We start from the raw sequence: 12,382 nt of genomic DNA on the forward strand, positions 1-12,382 counted from the left end.
GTACTGGTAAAGAGAAATGGATTTATCACTACACGCCTGAGAGAAAATGGCAGAAATATGGAATAGAAACATCCTCAATCATTGATCAAGAAAAAGTTCAAAAGTCATTCATTAGATGGAAAGTTTATGTGTAGAGTTGTCTGGGATTCTCAAGGGTCAGAACTGAAATATTACCATGGAAAACTTTCAACATTCGACAATCAACAGTGCGTCTCACAGTGAGATGCTCACTGCAGAGATGAAAAACCTAAACTTTAGATTAAAAGCAGAGAACTGCTATTCAAGGGCATCATGATCTTGCATGACAACGCACGTCCTCACATTTCTGCCCATACTGTTGACACTCTGGTTTAACACCATTTTGCAGCGTTAAAGCATCCTCCCTATAGTCCTGATCTTACTTACTCCACTGGACTTTCATCTGTTTGGTCCCCTGAAAGCAGCCCTTCAACAGCGAAGATTAACCTCTGATGAAGAAGTGAATACAGAGGTGCATTCGTGGCTTGCAGCTAAGCCTAAAATATTTTTTAATAAGGGAATACAAAAGCTTTTTCACAGATGTACAAATGTATTGAAAAACAAGGAGATTACATCGAAAAATGATGTAAGTTTGTCTTTTTACTCCAAGATACTTAACAACAAAAACATTTATATGAGCTCTGCTTTCCTTGGTAAGTCTAAGGATGTTGGGCTGGGAAGGTGGCAAGAAAAAGCCTCTGAAACAACCCAAGAAACTGAACAAGGGAAAGAATGAGGAAGATAAAGATTTTCAAACAGAAACAAAAAGAAGAGCAGAAGAAACTTGAAGAGCTAAAAGCAAAGGCCACGGGGAAGGGGCCCCCTGGCCACAGGTAAAATGAAGAAATCTGGCAAAAAATAAGACATTCTTTGTGATCGAGGCAATGGTGACCCTTGATTCTGTTTCTGTTTAAACATTTGAATTCCCTGCTAGAACATCTCTTGCCACCTATAGTTAGATTGAAATGTTGTCTTGGCACTTGCTGTACATTTAAGAATAAACTTTCGTTAAAAAAAAACAAACAAACAAACAAAAAGAAATCCTACTATGGTCCATCCTTCAGTCCTATCTTAGCTGTGTGGTCAGTAAACCCAATAAAACAAACCTGCAAAACTGGAAACAGGGAACTAGAGACAAAGAGTTTAAAATAAAAACACCAAGAAACCAAATAAAAACCCCCAGAGAAACCCCACGTAGCAAAAGAGAAGGAATAGTGCAGTTACAGAACTTACAAATGAAGAGAAAATCAAGTAGATTTCAAGATATTAAAAAATAAAAATAAACCTACTTGTAACTCTCAAACTAAAACAAGCCCTAGTTCGAAACTACCAGCCGCTCCGCAGGAGAAAGATGAGGCTTTCTACTCCCGTAAGGATTTACACCCTCGGAAACCCTGTACAGGGTCGCTATGGGTCGGCTCCGACTCGAAGGCACTTAACAACAACAACAACAACAACTCCTAAACCCAACTTCTGCCTCAAACATTGGTAAATGTTTTAAATCCTCTTCACTTTCAGCAAGCAAGGTTGTATCACCTGCATATAGCAGGTTGTTAATGAGTCTTCCTCCAATCCTGATGCCACGTTTTTCTTCATAGAACCCAGCTTCTCAGATTATTAGCTCAGCATACAGGTTGAATAAGTATGGTGAAAGAATACAACCTTGTCGCACACCTTTTTAAATTTTAAACCATTCAGTGTTCCCATGTTCTGTTCCAACAACTGCTTCTTGATCCAGGTCCAGGTTCCTCATGAGAACAATTAAGTGTTCTGGGATGCTCATACTTTGCAATGTTGTCCATAGCCTGTCATGATCCACACAAATATATATATATAAAATCTCAAAAATAAAATCATATACTCAACATGTGGTCCTGGACCAACAGTTTCAGTATTGTCTGTAGATTTGCTTTTGTTAGGTGCTGTTGAGTCGGTACTGACTCACCTGCCCTATCCTGTGCCATCCTCATAATTGCTGCTACGCTTGATCATTTTTGCTGCCACTGTGCCACTCCATCTAGCTGGGCATCTTCCTCTTTTTTGCTGTCCCTCATTTTATCTAGCATGATGTCCTTTTCCAGGAACTGGTGCCTCCTGACAACATATCCAAAGTAAGAGAGGCAAAGTCTGGCCATCTTGGCTTCTAAAGAACATTCTGGTTGTACTTCTTCCAACATATATTTGTTTGTCCTTTTGGCAGTCCATGCTACTTTTAATATTCTCCTCCAACACCACAACTCAAATGCATCAATTCTTCTATGGTCTTCCTTATTTACTGTCCAATTTTGACATGCATATGAAGCTATTGAAAATACCACGGCTTGGTTCAGGCACACTTTAGTCCTCAAACTGGTATCTTTGCTCTTCAACACTTTAAACAGGTCTTGTGAAGCAGGTTAGCCTAATGCAATATGCCATTTGAGTTCCTGACTTCTGCTTCCATGAGTGTTGATGGTGGATCCAAGCAAAATGAAGTCTTTGACAACTTCTATCTTTTCTCCATTTATCATGATGTTATTTATTGGTCCAGTGGTGAGGACCATTCAGGTGCAAACCATTTCGAAGGCTATGGTCTTTGATCACCATCAGTGAACTAGTTAGAAATGCCAAAATTTGGGTCCCAACTAAAACATACAGAATGAGAAACTGGGGCTAGCAATCTGTGTTTTAACAAACTTACAGTTTCAAATGAGTCCCTGTGTAGTGCAAATGCTTAATATGCTCAGCTGATGACTGAAAGGTTGGAGGTTCAAGTCCACCTTGATGTACCTCTGAAGAAAAAAATCAGTCATTGAGAATCTTACAGATGCTCTGACACACACAGGGTCACCATACGTCAGAGTCAACTAGTGGCTGTGACCAATTTTAAAGAGAGCAGCCAACACTCCTTTCCAGGGGATAATCTTCTAGCAGAGTGCTAGCCTTCAACTTGTTCCGGAGAAGCCAAAAATCTTACTTGTGATGTGAAATTTTATTGTTTCTAATGATTTACTCAAATTTTAATGCTTTGTGGGCCAAAACATTCTATGGAATAAATATTTTGCACGGAGCCACTCTGTAAAACTCTAATACGCATAATCCTACAGAGTTCTGGTGTGGCACTGCAGATAAGCACTGGACTGCTAACAGCAGGGTCAGCGTTTCAAACCTACTCTTTGGAAACCCTAACAGGGTGGCTATGATTTGGAACTGACTCAATGGCACTTAATAACAATACCAACATACATAATCCTAGTGTATCTTCACACTTCTGAAGGTGCCTACTGTCATTTCCATCTGATGGACAGGAAAGCTGGGTCCCAGAGAAGATGCCTTGCCTACATCACACACTTAATAAGTGCTTCCCTCCATAGAATGTCCTAGTTTTTCAAGGTTTCCTTTCAAAGGAGTGTTTCAAAGACTAAATTGGGGCTTTGTCTAGAGAAAAACATACACATACACACACACACATATATCCAACAGCCACACATAAACATTTTTGCCGATTGTTGCTGAGTTACTTACAACTCATGAGGTCCCTATGAATGCAAGATAAACTGTATTCCATAGGGTTTTCAAGGCTGTGAGTGACCTGTTAGGAGCATATTGCCAGTCCTTTCTTCTGAAGAGCTTTTGGCAAAACTGCCAAACTTTTGGCTAGTTGTTGTGATGAGTAAGCTTATGTGTCAACTTGGCCGGGCCAAGATTCTCAGTGGTTTGGCAGTCACGATTGAGTCTGACAGCTTTGTATGATGTAATACATCATAATGCGATATAATGTCATTATTTCCATGGTGATAGCTGCCATGATCCCCAATCAGCTGAAAGAAAGCTTCCCTAGGTCTGTGGTTTGCACCCAACATATATGGATATTCTGGCAAAACTCTAGGATTTTTTGCTCACTTTGGATCTGATCCTGCATCTAGCTTATCATCTGACTTCCAGTTCTTGGGACATTAGCCAACAACCTGCCATAGTGTCTGCTGATCTTGGGAATTATAGCCTCTGTAGTCTATGAGTCAGTAGCCTATCATCTTACTTCCCAACTTAAGATTTGTCAGCTTCCACAGCCTGTGAGTTGGCAGTCTGTCTTCTAACCTGCCAATTTTGGATTGGCCAGTCCCAGTGGAGTCCTGGTGTGGTGCTGTGGGTTAATGCGCTAGACTGCAAAGTTGGTTTGAACTGCAAGGTTGGTGGTTCAAGCTCACCAGTCACTCCTTGGAAACCCTCTACAGGGTCATTATGGGTCGGACCCAACTCAACAACACTTAACAACAACAAAAACAATGGCTACACAGTCAATAAAATCCTCTGGCATGATGTCTGACCCATGGACTCAGGACTTGCCAATCTACAACTGGATGAGCTATTTCCTTAAGATTAAAGACAGGGCCTTTGATGAACACTGGACTGCTAGACACAAGGTCAGTGGTTCAAATCCACCAGCACTCCTCAGAAACCCTGTACAGGATCACTACAAGTTGGAACTGACTCGATGACACTTAACAACAGCAACATCTATATAAACTTCACTAATTTTGCTTCTGTAGAGAATCCTAAGACAGTAGTTGAATGCTCACCTATTTACACCATTCAGGGACTCGGCTATATAGAGAGATGAGTCACAAATCATTGCCACTAGGGGTCTAATTCATACATGCACAGGTGTATTCCAAACAAAACGTGTATAAACATTTCTCTGCAATCAATGGATGCTTGCAGACAAGTTTTCTGAGTAACACAGTTGTCTTATTGAAGAGACCTTCAAAAATAAAAAGGTCCAATAAAAAATCTACAGGGCTGGTTAAATTCAAGGCAGAGCTAGTTCCACTCAGAAGGTTATGGTAATTATTTTTGGATTCCAAAGGGGTAATCTTAATAGATTTTCTGCAAGTACATAGGACAACCATGGTAGCTCATCAGGAAGAAGTTTTAAGCACATTAAAAGGCCAAGAGAGTTGAACAGAGGAATTTGTTTTCATCATGACAACACGCTTCCTTTGAGGGTAGCAAGGGCTGTCTTTAGAGACTTTTATTGGGAAAGCTTAACCTACAGCTCTAATCTTGCCCCTTCAGACTTTTTGTTCCCAAAACTCAAAGAACATTTTGAAGACACACGATTTTGAGTTCCTCAAGGATGTCCAAATTACCATTTAGACATGCTGCGAATCTGAGCATAGAATTCTTCAGTGAAATGTTATAGAGATGGAAACACCACCTTCAGAAGTGTATAGACCTAGATGGAGGCTATGTTGAGAAATGATAGTTTCACATCTTGTTATTTTTGTTTAATAAAGGTTTTATGATTTTGTACTTTTTCACCATACATATGGTGGTGGCGCTGTGTCGTGGAGTCAGTTCCGACTCATAGCAACCCTGTATAGGGTTTCCGAGGCTGTAAATCTTTTGGGAGCAGAAAGCCTCATCTTTTCCCCATGGAGCTTCAAACTCCTGACCGCTAGTTTAGCAGCCCGATTCATAACCACTACACTACCAGAGCTCCTTATCAGAGTTCCAATATATTATACATATGGAGTCCTGATGTGGTGCTGCAGGATAATGCACTGACCCACAAGATTGGTTTAAATCACAAGGTTGGTGGTCCAAACTCACCAGATGATCATCAGAAACATTATACAGGGTCCCTATGAGTCAGAACCAGCTTGACGACATGAAACAACAATAACAAATTACACATATATATAATATATAGCTTCACTGGTTTTGTTCTCTAGAGAACTCAATCTAAGACAATAGTCAAATGCTTAACCATTTGTACCAACCAGGGTCTCTGATATATGTCTTTCTATATAGACATAGGAGTCCTGGTGTGGTGCTGTGGGTTAATGTGCCAGACTGCAAAGCTGTTTGAACTGCAAGGTTGGTGGTTCGAGCTCACCAGCTGCTCCTTGGAAACCCTATACAGGGTTGCTATGGGTTGGAAGCGACTTGATGGTACATAACAAATATAGACATATGGAGTACTGGCATGGCACTGCAGGTTAATGTACAGGACTCTAAGGTCCGTTTGAACCACAAGGTCAGCGGTTCAAGCTCATCAGCTACTCCTCGAAAACCCTATACAGCATCACTATGAGTCAGAACCAACTTGCCAGCACTTAACAACAGCAGCAACAACATATAGATAAATGTTGCTGTTGTTAGGCATTGTCAAGTCAGTTCCAACTCATAGTGATCCTGTACAGGGTTTCCAAGTCTGTAAATCTTTATGGGAGCAGAAAGCCTCCTACAAAGTGGTTGGTGGGTTTGAACCGCTGACCTTGTGGTTAGCAGTCCAGTCCTTATCCTACAGCCATCAGCACTCCTGTACAGAGAGACAGGCTTGTACAATAGTCTGGGTTCCAGGTGGATCCCCAAGGTCCTCTTGCACAGTGTATTCTATTCCTGAGTGTGTGTGTGGGGGGTGGGGTGGGGGTGGGGAAGGGGTCCAGCCAAGGGGATGGCAAAGGAATAGACACTTTTCTTTCTGTATTATTTTAAAGAATTTAAAGTTTAAACCAGTAAACCAGTCAGTTTGTATAGACTATTGCCTTATGTAATTTCCCTTTCCACTCTATTTTCTGTCCTTTTTACTATGAATTTGCCCCACCCTCCCATATTTAAGGAGCTCTGGTAGCATAGTGGTTATGAGTTGGGTTGCTAACCTCAAAGTCAGCAGTTGGAAACTACCAGCCGTTTCACAGGAGAAAGATGAAGCTTTCTGCTTCCATAAAGATTTACAGCCTCAAAAACCCTATACAGGGTTGCTATGAGTCAGAACCGACTCCACGGCACACCACCACCTCTCATTTTTAGCTGGTGATCTTCCTAACGGAAGGAAGAAAGCTGGTTTTCCTAACCATTCCTCCTTTCCAGTGTGTGTTGAGCACAAGGTCCAGGAATTTACAGAACCTGGCATAAAGGCTGTCTACCGATTCCAGGTTCATTAGCAGGACTCTTCAGTCATAAACATGCCTCTCTCTCCTCTCCCTCTTTCCCTCCACCCTTACTCCTCTCCCCCAAATACCCAAACCAGTAGATTAAGTTTTAACTTTTGCTGGCAGGATACCTACTTCTGAAATTCCTCCTCCCTCCATCTCCTAGGATTTACAACTTATAAGTAAACATTTACACTGGTTAAGATTTACCAAAAGGAAGTGTGGTCTGGAATGCTTCCCCTTTGAAGTTTTGTCTCAAACGAAGGAGCACTTTTTAAATATATAAAATGAGAAAATAGCTCATGTGGGAGGGGGAAAAAGTCTAAGGCTTCTAAGTGGTGTCTGACTTGGGAGCTCAGTATTAATTAAGCCCCCTCAGTTTTCCCCTTGGACACTGATGCCAGCATAAATGAAATCCTAAGTATGGAGTCCCTAGTGGCTGTAAATGGTTAATATGCACAGCTGAAGGTTCAAGTCCACCCAAAGGTACCTCAGAAAAAAGGCCTGGTGATCTACTTCTGAAAATCAGCCACCAAAAACCCTATAAAGTACAGTTTTACTCTGGCACACACGGGACTGCCATGAGCTGGAATGGCCTTGATGACAACTGGTATGGGTCAAATGCAAAACAGCAGTGCTCTTGGCTCCAGTGCAAATGGGTTAATGGTCAACAGTGCAATCAAGTGGCTTCCTGGAAACTCTAGGCTGGAATTTTCTTCCTAACTGAGATACTACCAACAGGGAAGTGTCTGCTGGACATGTCATCGGGAGGGACCCGTTCTGTTCTGTTACATGCTTGGTCGCTAGGAGTTGGAGTCAATTCCATATCATCTAACAACAACAAAGGGGGAACCAAAGAGCAAGGCTAACTCTATAGGTAGGAAAGGGCTCAGTGCCTAACACTTTTGCCAGACAAAGTTCATTTTCTCAATGAGACACGACTGCTTTAGTCGGGGTTGGGGAGAGGAGGGAGCAGCCAACAATGGGTAGATGCTGGCTGAACTGATGAGGTGAGGCCCAGATGCCCTCACAAACAGGGTTACCAAACAATGAGGGTGTATGGGTACTGTTGGGGGAAGGGAAGTGAAAAAGCACCTGTACCCACCCCAGGTTCATGGTGAAGATTTCTGAAAGCCAGTGGAAATGCTCTAATAAGTAAGAGGGATGAAGTCATTGTAGGCAATCAGAACCAGGTACTTACTCTTAGTAGTAGCACCAAGTCCCAGTCAACCAACAGTTGTTGTCAGGTGCCATCGAGTCAGAACGGACTCATAGCGACCCCACAGCAGAACGAAACAATGTCCGATCCTGGGTCAAACTCACTACCGCTGCCACACTTGACGCCATCAATGATGCCACCTGGCCAATCCATCTCGTTAGGGGTCTTCCTCTTTTTCTCTGACCCTCCACCTTACCCAGCATGACAGCCTTCTCCAGCGACTGTTCTCTCCTGACAATATGTCCAAAGTATGAGAGATGAAGCTTAGCCATCCTGACCTCCAAGGAGCACTGTGGCTGCACTTCAACCAACAGTATTGACCATGAAATATCAAGTACCAGGTCTAAGTGACAGAAAAGCCAGCAAAGCAAGGACTCACCAGGAAATATCATCACAAACCCAACTATATTCATGATAGTTCTGTGAAAGAATTCTCACCATCAATACTCACTTCATGAGCACTCGTGGCCACTTCTCTGTCCGTGGAAGCTTATGTATTGTGATGCTGAAGCATTAGCGGAGCTTCCAAGCTAAAACAGACTAGGCATAAAAAGTCTGGTGATCTACTTCTAAAATCAGCCAATGAAAAGCAATGGTCCACAGTTCTACATGGACCCATATGTTGTTGCAAAATGCCATCAAGTTGGTTCCGACTCATAACATCCCTGCATAGGGAGTCCAAAGGGCAGCTGGTGGGTTTGAACCACTGACCTCGTGGCTAGCAGTCCAGGGCTTATCCTACAGTGCCATACCAGGACTCCTTACCCATATGTTGTTGCTGTTAAGTGCTTTCAAGTCAGTTCCTAATTATGGCGACCTTGTATAGCTTCCGAGGAGCAGCCGGTAGGTCTGAACCGTCGACTTTGTGGATCGTAGTCCAGTACTTATTCTATAGCTAGGGCCTCAAAAAGCTCATGGAAAAGTGTAATGAACATTTTTTCACAAACTTTCAGAAACCCCCTGGTATAGGATCATCACGAGTCAGAATTAACTCTATGGCAATAGGTAATATTTGTTTTGAGGCAGAATTCTTGACTCACTTGCAAGAGACTCAGATTTGATTCTCAGCCAATGCCCCTCGCGTACGGTCACCGTAAGTCTGTCAGTGGAGGCTTTAGTTTCTATGATCCTGAAGAAGTTTCACCAGAGCTTCCAGAATAAGACAGACTAGGAAATAAGTCCTAGTTATCATTGTGAATTCTGAAAATTAGCCAGTGGAAAACCTATGGATCACAATGGTCCAATCTTTAACTGATCTTGCGGACAGTGCAGGACGGGACAGTGTTTCATTCTACTGTGCATGGGATCATCATAAGTTGAGAGCCAAGTGATGGTGGTAGTGGTTGTGTACCATCAAGTCAGTTCCGACTCATAGTGACCCTGTATAGGGAACATCTTCATGAGAATAAAAAGCCCCATCTTTCTCCCAGGGAGTGGCTGGTAGATTCAAACTACTGACCTTGCGGTTAGCTGCCCAGTTCAGAACCCACTATGCTACCACGGCTCCTTGAGAGCCAACTAGACAATACATGTTCTAGGTATTGCTGACTACTTTACTTGCATAGCTTCTTAGTCTTGACCAGTGCCCCATGAGGTAGGTGGTGGTGCCCACATTGTACAGATGAGATGATGAAAGCTAACTGGTCCAGGATATCCTCCAATGGCAGGTGTTTATTAAGTAGCAGGGGTGATATGGTAGAAGCAAGCACTGAACATGGACTCCTAAAAGTCCAGCTCTGCTCTCTGTTAGCTGGGTGGCATTGAACAAGTCAACCCCAAGTTGGTGTTCCTGACCTCATATCAGTCCTGGGTTACACTTTGGAGGAAACCAACCATAACCGCCCACTAGCTCTAACTTCCTAACTGATCCAGCCAAGTATCTGGAATATTATCAGCATGAGCATTTAGCCCTATACGTCACCATTTTGTACTCAGCCTATCATTAAGTGAGTTACTACAAGCACTGGCCTTTCATGTTTCTTCAAACTCAACAGCATCAGCGATACCTCAGCTTTACGTAGAAGGAAAAGCAAATCCAAGGGCCTGAGCACTCATCTTTTTAAAAAACTTGTTGAACACTTTTATGGAAGTATAATTTACATACAATATGCTGTGTATATCGGAGAGCCCAATTTGATGTCTTGACATAACTAGTTGTTGTTAAGTGCCATGGAGTTGGATCCAAGTCATAGCAACCCTTTATAGGAGTTCCCAAGAGCAGCTGGTGAGTTTGAACTGCTGACCTTGCAGTTCAAACAGACCTTGCGGTCCAGTGCTTATCCTAGGATGCCACACCAGAACCCTTGAAATAACTATACATCTGTAAAAACACATATGCGCTTCTGTAAAACCATCACTATAATCAAAATAATGAACACATCAATCATACACCAAAATTTCTTTCTGCCCTTTTACTGAGTATTCTTTTTTTTTTGGTTAACTTTTTATTGTGAATTAACTGAGCTTTTACAGAGCAGATCATCAATTTTATACTCAACAAACCATAAACTTTGCTTTATTATATGATTGCAATCCCCTCCATGAACCAACGGTTAACAGCATTTACCTCTATTCACTCCTGGTGTGGCACTGTGGGTTAATTTTTAACAGTTTTACAGAAGTATAATTTACATACAATATACTGTATACAACAAAGAGTCCAATTTGATGTCTTGATATAACTATTTGCTGTTGTTAAGTGCCATAAATGTAGTAGCTCAAAATACTTAATGGATGTAGTAGCCAGACTGCAAAGTTGTTTGAACTGCAAGGTCAGCGGTTCAAGCTCACCAGCTGTTCCTCAGAAACCCAATACAAGGTCATTATGGGTTGGAACCGACTCAGTGGCACTTCATGACAACAACTCCAACCACTACATTCCTCTTTGTGTCTCCCACCACCCCCATCTTTCCTCTGCCAACTTCCCTCCAGTTATGTATTGCCTGCCCTGTCACCCATGCCAACGCATCTCTACCCTCTAGCTCATGGATTAAAACACACACACACAGGGATATATAATCATTTAAACAACCACAGGGCATATTCTGGAAGCTTGCCTCCTGGCTGCCAGCACACAGCTTTTCTCTTTCCATGAGTCTACACACCTCAGCTACTCTATCTCTCCATGCCCTCATCCCTGCCTCCATCACTAGTGTCCCTGCTTTTGCCTCCATCACTGGTGTCCCTGCTTTTCTGGTTAGGGTCCCATGTTGAGTTCATGCTCTTCTCTCTTGATAGTCCTAGGGTCCTCTGTTCCTGGTATGCAAGATTAACTGCTCCTCCCTTTTGGTTTTACACAACCTCTTCCTTTACAGGTGTGACAATCACAATTAGGTGTGGTAACAACTACTCACTAATGAATCAATGAATCCCATCCCAGTCTCCTTTCACCCAACCCACCTAGACAAGATGAAAACTATTCAGTGGGGATTCTATCTTCCTCCACACACTCAGAAACTAAACTCCCTCTTGAAAACTTGTAAGCCAGTCACTTCGTGCCGTTATAGCCCTCTCCGCACCCTTCTACCCCATTTTCGGTAGCCAATGTCTAAAACCTTATGAATAGCAGAGGAACACTGTCAGATATGTTGTTGTTGTTGTTGTTAAGTGCCATCGAGTCGGTTCCGACCCATAGCGACCCTGTACAGGGTTTCCAAGGGTGTAAATCTTTACGGGAGTAGAAAGCCTCATCTTTCTCCCGCGGAGCGGCTGGTAGTTTCGAACTGCTCACCTTAAGGTTCACAGCCCGATTCGTAACCACTACGCTACCAGAGCTGTCAGATATAGTGCCGGAAAATGAGCCCCTCAGGTTGGAAGGCACTCAAAATGCGACTGGGGAAGAGCTGCCTCCTCAGAGAAGAGTTGACTGTGATGACACAAATGGAGTAAAGCCCATGGGAGAAGAGTCTGCAGGACCTACATTTGCTGACGGGGCACAAGTCAACAAGAAACAGCTGTAAACATCCACTGAAAATCAGAACATGGAATGTAAGAAGTATGAATCTGGGAAAACTGGAAATTGTAAAAATGAAATGGAACATATAAACATCGATGTGTTAGTCATTAGTGAGCAGAAATGGACTGGTATTGGCCATTTTGAATCAGATGAGCAAATAGTTTACTATGTCAGAAATGACAAATTGAAAAGGAATGGTGTTACATTCATTGTCAAAAATTACATATCCAGATCACTCATGAGGTACAACGCTGTCTGTGATAGGATAATATC

At 42.5% G+C, this 12,382-nt stretch overlaps 1 protein-coding gene across 1 annotated transcript in view; it reads right to left on the reverse strand.

The window, feature by feature from the left end:
- WWC1 (WW and C2 domain containing 1) overlaps positions 1-12,382 on the reverse strand; it is a 235,908-nt gene that overhangs the window by 179,395 nt on the left and 44,131 nt on the right. The window lies entirely within an intron of this gene.

The sequence above is a fragment of the Chrysochloris asiatica genome, unplaced genomic scaffold (assembly GCF_000296735.1).
Source record: "Chrysochloris asiatica unplaced genomic scaffold, ChrAsi1.0 scaffold00071, whole genome shotgun sequence".
Taxonomy (NCBI): domain Eukaryota; kingdom Metazoa; phylum Chordata; class Mammalia; order Afrosoricida; family Chrysochloridae; genus Chrysochloris; species Chrysochloris asiatica.